The sequence below is a fragment of the Zea mays genome, chromosome 8 (assembly GCF_902167145.1).
Source record: "Zea mays cultivar B73 chromosome 8, Zm-B73-REFERENCE-NAM-5.0, whole genome shotgun sequence".
In the NCBI taxonomy this organism is placed as follows: domain Eukaryota; kingdom Viridiplantae; phylum Streptophyta; class Magnoliopsida; order Poales; family Poaceae; genus Zea; species Zea mays.
The window spans coordinates 167700607-167714970 of NC_050103.1; positions in this window are offsets into that span (position 1 = coordinate 167700607).

A 14364-nucleotide genomic window follows, 5' to 3' on the forward strand; every position below is an offset into this window, starting at 1 on the left:
ATTAAGCTTTATTAGCATAAAAGAATGTATCTCGAAATCCATATGTGATCTCCTGCTTCAATACCAACACTAGGTCCAACTTGGTACTCCAGTGTTTAGCCAATTCTGCATGTAGTGGTGGATGCCTAGGAAATTTCAGCCGCTGTAACTTGAATACATAATAATTACAAGATCATTCTAGTGTGTTTCGTTAGCAAGCTGCACGGCAATACTGTCACTTCCATCATATTTCTGCAAGAAAACAATCAATCCTTACTCAGTCATTATTGAACAGGCCAGACATGCATTGAAACAGGTTTTTTCTCTGTCATGACCATATGATTATGCTGACAATAGTGTTAATGATCAGAAATAAGATTCAACTTCACTGTATAATTATATGACAAACATTTGTATGCAAATATTGTGGGCCTGCAACAGATCTTGTGATAATCTGAAGCGTCCCGATCCTCTGGGACTCAAATGTGATACAATTACTAGTCCCAGGAGGCTAGTAAACACATTTATACATCAGATAGTTCTAGATCTGCTTAAACGAGACAAACCTATAAAGGTGGCGATCAACTTTAAGAGTTGGTCCACAATTCAGGACATATCATCAGAGTGGGGCTGAAGCAGCCCGGTATACGTAGCGAAACAATTCAACGGTCCAACAGCCACAGGCAAGGTTGGGAACAGTCGTAACTCTTACCCGATCTCCTTTTTCTGAAAAACAACAAATAAGCAAGGGTGAGTACAAACGTACTCAGCAGCCCACCTTCACCCGCGGAATGGGGAAATCAGATATAATGCATGGAATATCTGGAGCTCAGAATATTTTGCAGAAACAACAATATTTTATGCAGGGTTGTTTTATAAACATTTTGTATTTTGCAAAGCGCATCCTCTCCCAAATGAGCAGGAAGTTTTTCAATATAGAACAAAATCCCCTGGACTAAACCATCCAGGTATCTCAGCAGTTTCCCACTGGTTTTCTTTTTCAAAAACAGCTACCGGACTTCCCGTCCACCATAGCTCACGGCTCAACCGCCGGACCTTTTAAAAACCACTTTTCTCAAACACACCTTTTTTTGAAAACAAAACATTAATTGCCATACCATACCAGACTCGTCCATTCCTGTGGACACGGACTATTCGAATAGGTTTTCAAACTCTGCGCAGAGGTGTACACTTTACCCACTAGTCTGGTTTCTGCGATCTCACCATCGTGAGACCCGAATGCTGAATCTCTTTCTTTCCTCGCATGTCCTGACCTTAACGGTTATACCGGAAGGAGTCAGGCCACCGCCATGTCCAAACCGGACAAAACATTCCCCCTCCTTATCCTCCCGGTGCTCCCCAGCCTTCATAACCCTGGGGTTGGACCGTACGAGTTCAGATTGAGTGACTGCCCACACAGTCTCGAGTGGTTGTACTTATCATGAGTACAGGTAGTGAAGGATGACAAACCGGTCCTTATGTGAGGGGACAATCCTTCTGCTCACACCTAAACCAGCTGAGCCATCACCTTAGGCCCTCCCCTAAACCAGGGAGTCCCTGATCATCCCTACTCAAAGGTGATAAGGGTGAAAACCCTTCATCATACACATTTTGAAAAGCATTTTCTTTTGAAAACTCACACCTTTCCTCAAATCATTTGTAACAAATATATCAGGGATTGATTGCGGCAAGCGGCTGGGTGGCCATAATAACTTGTCTCAAAAACATATCATGCATAAAATAACAGGCTGAGGGTTGTGGTTGAAAAATCATAGGTAATTTATGCATCAGAGGGATCCAGTGAGCTTGCCGTGCTTATCCGCCGAAGGGGGAAGAGAAGCTCGCGAAACTGGCTTCTAGCTCCACTGGCTGGCGTAGACTTGCAGATCTAGCCTCCACGAGATGGCACGAAGGCTCCGATAACTATGCAACATGAACAAACAAACATACAAACCAACAAGTATACCAACAAATATTTAGTATTGTCGGTGTTTCGAACCCGGGGGGTCCCTGGACCGACGAGTAAATTGTCGCCGCGTGCCCCAGCCCAGATGGGTCGGCGCGAGACAGAGCGCGAAGGGGGGAAAAGCCGGAGGGAGACATGCGTAAAAGGGGAAACCCATGGCCTTCGTGTTTGTCCCGCGCCCAGGTCGGGTGCGCTTGCAGTAGGGGGTTACAAGCGTCCACGCGGGAGGGAGCGAGAGGCTTACGCGAGCGCCGTCCCGTCCTTCCCCGCGCGGCCAACCCTCTGTAAGAGGGCCCTGGACCTTCCTTTTATAGGCGTAAGGAGAGGATCCAGGTGTACAATGGGAGGTGTAGCAGTGTGCTAACGTGTCTAGCAGAGAAGAGCTAGTGCCCTAAGTACATGCCATCGTGGCAGCCGGAGAGGTTTTGGCACCCGGTTCGTGTGGTGTCGTGGCCGTCGGAGGAGCGCTGGAGCCTGGCGGAAGGACAGCTGTCGGGGCTGTCGAGTCCTTGCTGACGTCTGCTTGCTTCCGTAAGGGAGTTGAGAGCCGTCGTCGTCATAGAGCATGCGGGGCGCCATCATTACTTGTTTACTGGGGCGAGCCAGATGGGACGCCGGTCTTGTTCCCCGTAGCCTGAGTTAGCTTGGGGTAGGGTAATGATGGCGCCTCCTGTGACGTGGTCGATCCGAGCCCTGGGTTGGGCGAGGTGGAGGCTCCTCCGAGGTCGAGTCTGTCTTCCGAGGCCGAGGTCGAGTCCGAGCCCTTGGGTCGGGCGAGGCGGAGACCGTCGGCTGAGGCCAGGGCTGAGTCCGAGCCCTGGGGTCGGGCGATGCGGAGTTCGTCGTCTTCCGGGGCTGAGCCCGAGTCTGAGCCCTGGGGTCGGGCGAAGCGGAGTTCGTCATCTTCCGGGGCTGAGCCCGAGTCCGATTCCTGGGGTCGGGTGAAGCGGAGTTCGTCGTCTTCCGGGGCCGAGCCCGAGTCCGAGCTCTAGGGTCGGGTGAAGCGGAGTTCGTCGTGTTCTGGGGCTGAGCCCGAGTCCGAGCCTTGGGGTCGGGCGATGCGGAGTTCGTCGTCTTCCGGGGCTGAGCCCGAGTCCGAGCCCTGGGGTCGGGCGAAGCGGAGTTTCCTATGGCGCCTGAGGCCGGACTTGGCTGCTGTCAGCCTCACTCTGTCGAGTGGCACAGCAGTCGGAGCGGCGCAGGCGGCGCTGTCCTCTTGTCAGGCCGGTCAGTGGAGCGGCGAAGTGACTGCGGTCACTTCAGCTCTGTCGACTGAAGGGCGCGCGTCAGGATAAGGTGTCAGGCCACCTTTGCATTAAATGCTCCTGCGATACGGTTGGTCGGCGTGGCGACTTGGCCAAGGTTGCTTCTTGGCGAAGACTGGGCCTCGGGCGAGCCGAAGGTGTGTCCGTTGCTTGAGGGGTTCCTCGGGCGAGACGTGAATCCTTCGGGGTCGGCTGCCCTTGCCCGAGGCTGGGCTCGGGTGAGGCGAGATCGTGTCCCTTGAGTGGACCGAGCCTTGACTTAATTGTACCCATCAGGCCTTTGCAACTTTGTGCTGATGGGGGTTACCAGCTGAGATTAGGAGTCTTGAGGGTACCCCTAATTATGGTTCCCGACAGTAGCCCCCGAGCCTCGAAGGGAGTGTTAATACTCGCTTGGAGGCTTTTGTCGCACTTTTTTGCAAGGGGACCGGCCTTTCTCGGTTGCGTTTTGTTCCGGTGGGTGCGCGCGAGCGCACCTGCCGGGTGTAGCCCCCGAGGCCTCGGAGGAGTGGTTTGACTCCTTCAAGGTCTTAATGCGTTTCACGATGCTTCGGCCGGTCTGGTTGTTCCCTCATGCGAGCTGGCCGTAGCCCGGGTGCACGGTCGGGTCCCAAGTTCTTGGGCTGGTATGTTGACGCTGTCAACGGTTTGGCCGGAGCCGGGTTTGCGAGAGCAGCCCCCGAGCCTCCGCATAGAGCAAGAGGACGGTCAAGGACAGACTCGACTTTTTTACATACGCCCCTGCGTCGCCTTTCCGCAAGGAGGAGGGGGGGGGGGGGGGGAAAGCGCCATGTTGCCCTTGGAGGGCGCTGAACATGGTGTCTCCAGTGAGCTGCTAACGGGTAATCCGAGTGGATGCCCGTGCCCCATTTGTTAGGGGTCGGCTAGAGGCCCAGAGGCGCGCTCCAAAAGTACCTGCGGGTGATTTGCCAGACCCGGTCCCCTTTTGATGGGGTCCGAGGGCTCGATGCCTCCCTCTGATGGGATTCCGTTACAAGATCGTTCCCGCTGGTCTCGGAAATGTCCTAGGGTACCTCGGGAGCGTAGCCCGAGCCTTGGTTATGTATCGAACGTACCCAGGGTCATCCCTCGCTCTGCGTCTGAGGCGGCTATGAACCCTTCGAGGGCCAGCCTATGAACCCCTGATCAGTAGTGGGCGCGGAGCCCGAGTGGCCTGAGGCGGTCCTTGAACCCTTCTGAAGGGCCGGCCTTTGAACCTCTGACCAGTAGTGGGCGCGGAGCCCGAGTGGCCTGAGGCGGTCGTTGAACCCTTCCGAGGGGCCGGCCTTTGAACCTCTGACCAGTAGTGGGCGGGGAGCCCGAGTGCTCTGAGGCGGCTGTTGAACCCCTCCGAGGGGCCAGCCTTCGAACCTCTGATCAGTAGGGGGGCTCGGGGCCCGTTTCCTTCGCGGAGAAGGATCCTTTTCGGGGTATCCCCTTTCCCGGTCCCTGTTGTAAGAGAGAGAAAGAGGAAAAGGAAAAGGATACGAAATTGAATGACGTGGCGCACCTTTTTGACACGGTCATTAGGGCGGAGGTGAAGCGCCGCCCGCTTCTCCTGCCAAAGGTGTCGCCTGTCCCGCCGCGGAGTTAATGCGACGGGGCGAGTGGTTCGCGGGGCAGCCATTGCGCATGCGCGAGCCGTTCGAGGAACGGAACACGGGCGCGCCGTCTTCACGCCGTGGGAGAGGGTTCTCTCGCTGTCCCATGAGGGGACGTGAGCTGGGCTGACAACGTGACCGCTGCTTCCGCCCGCCTGCCACCGCCATTACTGCCGGCCCATTTTTGGCCGCATCGACCGTCGCGCCTTCTTCCGCTGCTGACTGGCCCGTGACCGATGCGCCTGGCTGGCACTGTTGGGTCATACGCAGGGTTGCCTCGAGTCGCGTTACTGGTTCCGCAGTCGAGGAGGCACGGTAGTGGCGCGAGGGGCGGTGCAGTTGCTCGCACGTAGCAACCGGCGCGCCGGTTGCATGACGTGTGAGCCTGGGCCTCCATGCTGGGCGCGTTGGAGTCGAAGGGGTGCGCCCACTTGGCGCGGTTGCATGCCGACTGCATGGCTGTCCGCCCTTTCACCCGCTGGTCTGGGCGAAAGTGGAGGATTGCTCGTAACCGCTGGGCAGTTGCGCGTACCGCGCGCGCGGCGGTTTGGCTTCTTCTGCCCCTGGCCAGCTTGCATGACGCGTGGGACCCAGCCCCCGTGTCGTAGGGGGAGGACCTTGGAGCGTGTTGGAGAAGAGTCAGCCCGCGACGGCTGAGGACGCAAGTGGGGAGGGTTGCCTTTAAAAGGAGGGTGACCCCCTTGAAAGGCAACCATGTCTTCGCGCTCCCCTTATGCATCGCGTCTTTCCACCTTCTGAGCCCCCGGATGGGGAACACTCGCAATCCTTCCGCCTTATCGTTGGAGGAACGCAACTTCGCGGAAGTTGGTACCTTTCAGCCATCGTTCGGCTTCAAGGATTTTCATCAGGCAGCCCGACCGCATCCCCTCGCCGGTGGTCACCCAAGACGGTGACCACCAGCCCCTGGGTGGGGAGAAGCAAGCCGGGCTGCGGCCTCTGCCCCTCCCTCAGCTTCAAGGATGTTCATCATCAGTGCTGGGGAGGGGAGTGCGTCGAGTTGGGGTCGGTCTCTACGCGGGCAGCGGCCCGCTCCTTCCCTCAGTGATCGGGGGGAAGGGCGTTCGCCGTTCGTGGCGCTGGCAGCTGCCGCGTGCCCGGCTCTCCGACCCGAGCGGCTTCGGAGCCGCTTCCGGTGTCACCTTCCGCCACGGCAGCCGGAAGAGGTTTCTCCGCCGACGAGATAGCCGGTGCCGCCCACGGACTGACCTTTAACTCTACGGCCTTCTGCTTGTCCTCGCCTCTCGAGTGAGGACGTGGGTGAGGGCCTTATGGCAGCAGCATCTGCCCTAAGGTCATCGCTGCTGTAGTTCGGCCACCCAGAGCGGAGGTCGTTGTCGCTGCTGCTGGAGCGGGCGGCGGTGGGCGACCTGGAGCCTTATCGCCCCGCGGGCCCTCCAATGTGGGGGGTTGTTCGTACCCGTGGAGGTGGAATCGGAGTTCCGTTTGTAATGGCACATTGAGTGCCGGTGTCTTGTTCATTGTGGTTGTCGGGGCCCGAACATGTATGTATTTTCGGCACGGAGCCGTGTTTTTTCCTCATTTCGAGCACTAAGACTCGCCTGTCGGCTATCCGAACCGCTTCACCAAGCGCGAGTTGCCTCGTGCGAAGGTGACGAGTGAGGTATCCGTATCCCGGAGGCGTAGGAGTCCCTTGGCTCGGTCGGCCTTGCTGTCCGAGGCTTCTCTTGCTTAGTTAAAGGAACCCTCGGCCGCTCTTCGATGAGCCGAAGCCGGAGGTAGCGGTGTCAGCACGGACAGAGGCAGAGTTGGCTCGAAAAGAAGACTTCGTCGGCCGGAGCCTAGCCGGGCCGTCCACTGGCGGGACCGACACCGGAGTCGAGTTGCCGAGGCCACGAGCCTGGCTGATGTCCTCGGGGGACAGCTGGCTGAGGCTTCGGGGTGGCCGGCCGAGCTGTCTGCTCGAGCCGGATTCCTGGAGAAGACCCTGCCGGCGATGGTCCGGGCGTGGTGCTGATGTCGTCCTTCGGAGTGGAGATCCTTCGACCGTGTTGCCATCTGAGGCTAGGTCGGACTTCGCCGAAGGTGTAGTTGACGCCGAGGGTGATGCTGCTCCCTTCAACTGTCAAGGTCCGAGCCTACAGGATCGGGTTATCTTGTAGTGTGTGTATGTTTTCTGCGGCCGCCGAGGCCCAAACACACTGTCGTCGTGTTGTAAAGCTGCGTTTCTTTTCCTCTTGTTTCGAGTATCTGGACTTATTTGTCGGTAACAGAATTGTTTGTCCGAGCGAGAGTTACTTTTCACAGAAGGTGATGAGTGAGGTATCCGTATCCCGGAGGCGTAGGAGTCCCTCGGCTCGGTCGGCCTTGCCGCTTACGTGTACTCTTACTCGTCCGTAGGGTTCTGCCATCGATATAGTCGAGAAGGCCCGAAAAATCGTTTCGGCAGAAGAGTTTTCGAGCGTGAAGACTTGTTCGGTCCGCGGAATCACCTATCCGAGCGTGAGTTACTTATCGCAGAAGGTGATGAGTGAGGTATCCGTATCCCGGAGGCGTAGGAGTCCCTCGGCTCGGTCATCCTTGGCTGCTTACGTGTACTTCGTCGTTTTCAGGATCCCACTTTCGAAGTAGTCGAGAAGCACGAAAGACATTCTGGCAGAAAAGATCTTTTTCCGAGGAAAATTTTGACGCAGAGGGGGTTCCCCCCTTCTAGCCCCCGAGGGAGGGTCGGGCTTTGCCGAGGCAAGGCTGACCCTTCCTTGATGACTAGAATTTGTGTGTGAGCGAGGTGTATGGACGACTTGAAAGCATCTTAAGGGTAGAAGCGACGTAGCTGTCGGATGTTCCAAGTGTTGATGTAGACCTCGCCTTGACTGTTGGCCAGCTTGTACGTTCCGGGCTTCAGAACCTTGGCGATGACGAATGGCCCTTCCCAGGGAGGCGTGAGCTTGTGCCGTCCTCGGGCGTCTTGTCGCAGCCGAAGCACCAGGTCGCCCACCTGGAGGTCTCGGGACCGAACCCCTCGGGCGTGGTAGCGTCGCAGGGACTGCTGGTACCGCGCCGAGTGTAGTAAGGTCATGTCCCGAGCCTCTTCCAGCTGGTCCAGCGAGTCTTCTCGGTTAGCTCGATTGCTTTGGCCGTCGTAGGCCCTCGTCCTCGGGGAACCGTATTCTAAGTCTGTGGGCAAGATGGCCTCGGCCCCATAGACTAGAAAGAACGGTGTGAAGCCCGTGGCTCGGCTCGGCGTTGTCCTCATACTCCAGACCACCGAGGGGAGCTCCTTCATCCATCGCTTGCCGAACCTGTGGAGGTGGTTGTAGATCCGCGGCTTGAGCCCTTGCAGGATCATGCCGTTGGCACGCTCTACTTGCCCATTCGTCATGGGGTGAGCCACGGCGGCCCAGTCCACCCGGATGTGGTGATCCTCGCAGAAGTCCAGGAACTTTCTGCCGGTGAACTGGGTGCCGTTGTCGGTGATGATGGAGTTCGGGACCCCAAAGCGATGAATGATGTTGGTGAAGAACGCCACCGCCTGTTCGGACCTGATGCTGTTTAGGGGTCGGACCTCGATCCACTTCGAGAATTTGTCGATGGCGACCAGGAGGTGCGTGTAGCCCCCGGGTGCCTTCTGCAAGGGGCCGACGAGGTCCAGACCCCACACAGCAAACGGCCAGGTGATGGGTATGGTCTGCAGAGCCTGAGCGGGCAGGCGGGTCTGCCTTGCATAGAATTGACACCCTTGGCAGGTGAGGACAATTCTAGTGGCGTCGGCCACCACGGTCGGCCAGTAGAAGCCTTGTCGGAAGGCGTTTCCAACAAGGGCTCGAGGCGCTGCGTGATGGCCGCAAGCCCCCGAGTGTATCTCTTGTAAGAGCTCCTGGCCTTCGGCGATGGAAATGCATCGCTGGAGGATGCCCGATGGGCTGCGGTGGTAGAGCTCCTTCCCGTCTCCCAGCAAGACGAACGACTTGGCGCGCCGCGCCAACCGCCGAGCTTCGGCTCGGTCGAGGGGTAGCTCTCCTCGATGGAGATATTGCAGGTACGGGGTCTGCCAGCTTCGATTAGGCGTGACCCCGCTCCGCTCCTCCTCGACGCGCAGTGCCTCACCCTCGGGGGCCGAGGGTACCTCGGGCCGAGCCGAGGGTGCCTCAGGCCGAGCCGAGGGTGCCTCGGGCCGAGCCGAGGCCTTCTCGGGCTCGGGCGTGTCGTCGGTCTTGATGGAGGGTTGATGCAGGTCTCGGGAGAAGACGTCCGGGCGAACCGTTGTTCGCCCCGAGGCTATTTTAGCCAGCTCGTCCGCAGTCTCGTTGTAGCGTCGGGCGATGTGGTTGAGCTCGAGCCCGTAGAACTTGTCTTCCAGGCGCCGAACCTTATCGCAGTAGGCTTCCATCTTTGGGTCGCGACAGTGGGAGTTCTTCATGACTTGGTCGATGACAAGCTGCGAGTCACCGCGAGCGTCGAGGCATCGGACCCCTAGCTCGATGGCGATGCGCAACCCGTTGACCAGAGCCTCGTACTCGGCCACATTGTTGGACGCCGGGAAATGGAGGCGTAGCACGTAGCGTAGGTACTTCCCGAGGGGCGAGATGAAGAGCAGGCTCGCGCCTGCTCCTGTCTTCATCAGCGACCCATCGAAAAACATGGTCCAGAGTTCCGGTTGGATCGGAACTGTCGGGAGCTGGGTATCGACGCATTCAGCCACAAAGTCCGCAAAGACCTGGGACTTGATGGCCTTCCGAGGGGCGAACGAGATCGTCTCGCCCATGATTTCCACCGCCCACTTTGCAATCCTACCCGAGGCCTCTCGGCACTGGATGATCTCCCCCAGGGGGAAGGATGACACCACTGTCACCGGATGAGACTCGAAGTAGTGTCGCAACTTCCGTCGCGTCAGGATCACCGCGTACAACAGCTTCTGAATTTGTGGGTAGCGAATCTTGGTCTCGGACAGTACCTCACTGATGAAGTAGACTGGTCTCTGGACGGGCAATGCATGCCCCTCTTCTCTCCTCTCAACCACGATCGCGGCGACGTAGATCAAGAGGGCTTCTCCGGCAGCGGGGGCACCAAGATGGGCGCGTTCGTGAGGAGCGCCTTCAGGTTCCCGAGGGCTTCCTCGGCCTCAGGGGTCCAAGTGAAGCACTCGACCTTTCTTAAGAGGCGGTACAGAGGCAGGCCTCTTTCGCCGAGGCGCGAGATGAAACGGCTCAGAGCCGCAAGGCATCCCGTGACCCTTTGTACACCTTTCAAGTCCTTGATGGGCCCCATGCTGGTGATGGCCGCGGTTTTCTCCGGGTTGGCCTCGATGCCCCGCTCAAAGACGATGAACCCCAAGAGCATGCCTCGGGGGACCCCGAAGACACACTTCTCGGGATTGAGCTTTACGCCTTTCGCCTTGAGACACCGGAATGTCGTTTCAAGGTCAGAAAGGAGGTCGGAGGCTTTCCTCGTCTTGACTACGATGTCATCGACGTAGGCCTCGATCGTTCGACCAATGTGTTCACCGAACACGTGGTTCATGCACCTTTGGTATGTCGCACCCGCATTCCTCAAACCGAATAGTATGGTAACATAGCAGTACATGCCGAAGGGTGTGATGAAAGAAGTCGCGAGCTGGTCGGACTCTTTCATCCTGATTTGGTGATACCCTGAGTAGGCATCGAGGAAAGACAGGGTTTCACACCCAGCTGTGGAATCCACGATTTGATCGATGCGAGGCAGAGGGTAGGGAACTTTCGGACATGCTTTGTTTAGACCAGTGTAGTCTACACACATCCGCCATTTCCCTCCTTTCTTTCTCACAAGCACAGGGTTGGCAAGCCATTCGGGATGGAATACCTCTTTGATGAACCCTGCCGCCATTAGCTTGTGGATCTCCTCGCCTATGGCTCTACGCTTTTCTTCGTCGAATCGGCGCAGAGGCTGCTTCACGGGTCGGGCTCCAGCTCGGATATCCAGCGAGTGCTCGGCGACATCCCTCGGTATGCCAGGCATGTCCGAGGGACTCCACGCGAAAACGTCGGCGTTTGCGCGGAGGAAGTCGACGAGCACTGCTTCCTATTTGGGGTCGAGCTCGGAGCCGATCCGGACCTGCTTGGAGGCGTCGTTGCTGGGGTTGAGAGGGACGGACTTAACCGTCTCCGCTGGCTCGAAGTTGTCGGCATGGCGCTTCATGTCTAGCGCCTCCTTAGAGAGGCTCTCCAGGTCGGTGATGAGGGCCTCGGATTCGGCGAGGGCCTCGGCGTACTCCACGCACTCCACATCGCATTCGTACGCGTGTCGGTACGTGAGGCCGACGGTGATGACCCCATTGGGGCCCGACATCTTGAGCTTGAGGTAGGTGTAGTTGGGGACGGCCATGAACTTGGCGTAGCATGGCCTCCCCAACACCGCGTGGTAGGTTCCTCGGAACCCGACCACCTCGAACGTGAGGGTTTCCCTTCGGAAGTTGGAGGGTGTCCCAAAGCAGACGGGTAGATTGAGTTGTCCGAGGGGCTGGACGCGTTTCCCGGGGATGATCCCGTGAAAAGACGCAGCGCCTGCCCGGACCGAGGACAGATCGATCCGCAGGAGCCCGAGGGTCTCGGCGTAGATGATGTTGAGGCTGCTGCCTCCGTCCATGAGGACCTTGGTGAGCCTGACGTTGCCGATGACGGGGTCGACAATGAGCGGATATTTCCCCGGGCTTGGCACGCGGTCGGGATGGTCGCCCTGGTCGAAGGTGATGGGCTTGTCGGACCAGTCTAGGTAGACTGGCGCCGCCACCTTTACCGAGCAGACCTCCCGACGCTCTTGCTTGCGGTGCCGAGCCGAGGCGTTCGCCACTTGCCCACCGTAGATCATGAAGCAGTCGTGGACCTCGGGGAACTCTCCTGCCTTGTGATCCTCCTTCTTATCATCGTCGCGGGCCCTGCCACCTTCCGTAGGTGGCCCAGCCTTGTGAAAGTGGCACCGAAGCATGGCGCACTCCTCAAGGGTGTGCTTGACGGGCCCCTGATGATAGGGGAACGACTCCTTGAGCATCTTGTCGAAGAGATTGGCACCTCCGGGAGGTTTCCGAGGGTTCTTGTACTCGACGGCGGCGACAAGGTCCGTGTCGACGGCGTCGCGTTTCGCTTGCGACTTCTTCTTGCCTTTCTTCTTGGTGCCACGCTGAGTTGACGCCTCGGGGACATCTTCCGGTGGGCGGCCCTGGGGCTGCTTATCCTTCCGGAAGATGGCCTCAACCGCCTCCTGGCCAGAGGCGAACTTGGTGACGATGTCCATCAGCTCGCTCGCCCTAGTGGGGGTCTTGCGACCCAGCTTGCTCACCAGGTCGCGGCAGGTGGTGCCGGCGAGGAACGCGCCGATGACATCCGAGTCGGTGACGTTGGGCAGCTCGGTGCGCTGCTTCGAGAATTGCCGGATGTAGTCCCAGAGAGACTCCCCTGGCTGCTGGCGGCAGCTTCGGACATCCCAGGAGTTCCCAGGGCGCACGTACGTGCCCTGGAAATTGCCGGCGAAGGCTTGGACCAGGTCGTCCCAGTTGGAGATCTGCCCCGGAGGCAGGTGCTCCAGCCAGGCCCGAGCGGTATCAGAGAGGAACAGAGGGAGGTTGCGGATGATGAGGTTGTCATCGTCCGTTCCACCCAGGTGGCAGGCCAGCCGATAGTCCGCGAGCCACAGTTCCGGTCTCGTCTCCCCCGAGTACTTTGTGATAGTAGTCGGGGTTCGGAACCGGGTCGGGAACGGCACCCGTCGTATGGCCTGGCTGAAAGCCTACGGACCGGGTGGTTCGGGCGAGGGACTCCGATCCTCCCCGCTGTCGTAGCGTCCCCCACGCCTGGGGTGGTAGCCTCGGCGCACCTTCTCGTCGAGGTAGGCTCGACGATTGTGGTGATGGTGCTCGTTGCCGAGGCGACCCGGGGCCGCAGGCGCTGTGTTGCGCGTGCGCCCGGTGTGGACCGAGGCTTCCCGCATGAATCGGGAAGTCGCGACGCGATGTTCCGAGGGGTACCCTGCCTTCGGGTGGCTGTGCTTTCGGCCCGTCGGACCACGGCATCCTCCAGGAGATTCTTGAGCTCTCCCTGGATACGCCGCCCCTCGGTGGTAGATAGCTCCGGCATCGCGCGGAGAAGTATTGCCGCTGCAGCCAGGTTCTGGCCGACCCCACCGAAAACCGGTGGCGGCCTTACCCTGACATCGTCGGCGATGCGGTGCTGGATGCCCTGGGGTAGATGACGCACTTCTCCGACCGGAGGTTGGCCCGCCCATTCCTGCCCGATGTCGCGGCGGAACGGCTCAAGTGTTCCTGCTCCCTCGTCGAGCCTGGCCTGCATCTCGCGGATTTGCTCGAGCTGTGGGTCATGACCCCCCGTAGGGACGGGGACCACAGCTAGCTCCCGAAGGATGTCAACGCGAGGCACAGGCCTAGGGGATCACCGTTCTCCGGTATACCAAGATGGTTGCCTTCGTCTGGACCCCCTAGATCGACGTGGAAACATTCACGACTTGGGCCGCAGTCCTCGCCGCCGAGGCTACGGCTACCGTCGGAACAGTTGGAAAGGCAGTAGTCGCATGCGGTCATGAAGTCCCGCATGGCACTAGGGTTACCAAGTCCGGAGAAATCCCAATAGAAGTCGGGCTCGTCATCTTCCTCGGAACCCGAGGGCCCGTAGGTCGAGACGGCCGTCAGCCGGTCCTAGGGTGACCGCATACGATACCCCAGAGGGTTTGGACTCGCCTCTATGAGAGCGTCCATCGAAGCGAAGTCGCTTGGTGGGTCGAGGCTGAATCCAAAAGGCACGAGATGGGAATCGGTCGGTACCGCTTGGTCGAAGGGCGGTGACGATGTCACGTCAGGGGTAGATTGCACCATCGTCTCATGTACGAGGGTGACGCCCAGCAAGTCCTTTGCAAGCATGCTGGCGTCGTCCGTTTGCTTGGAGTTGGCGTGTTGCGGGGAGACATCGCTCGTCTTCGTCTCAGACGCGAGGTCGATGCCCGACGTGCCCCCCGTTGGGGCGCCGGCGCCGTCGACTCGCTCGACAGCCAACGAGGTGCCGCCTCCTGCTTGGCCTTGGTTGCCCCGCCTCCTCCTCCGTCGGCGAGGGAGGGGACGGGACAAGCCCGAATGTTGTTCTTCCACCACGTGGGGAAGACATCGTCGATTCCGCCGCCGGCGGGCGGGTTGTCGACCGCCATTGTCGCTGTCGCGCGGCGGAGGAAGGAGTATCATGTTGTAGCTACCGTCGAGGGACATGAACTCAAGACTCCCGAAACGGAGCACCGTCCCGGGCTGGAAAGGTTGTTGGAGACTGCCCATCTGGAGCTTGACGGGAAGCTGTTCGTCAACACGCAGCAGGCCCCTACCTGGCGCGCCAACTGTCGGCGTTTCGAACCCGGGGGGTCCCTTGACCGACGAGTAAATTGTCGCCGCGTGCCCCAGCCCAGATGGGTCGGCGTGAGACGGAGCGCGAAGGGGGGAAAAAGGCGGAGGGAGACAGGCGTAAAAGGGGAAACCCGCGGCCTTCGTGTTTGTCACGCGCCCAGGTCGGGTGCGCTTGCAGTAGGGGGTTACAAGCGTCCACGCGGG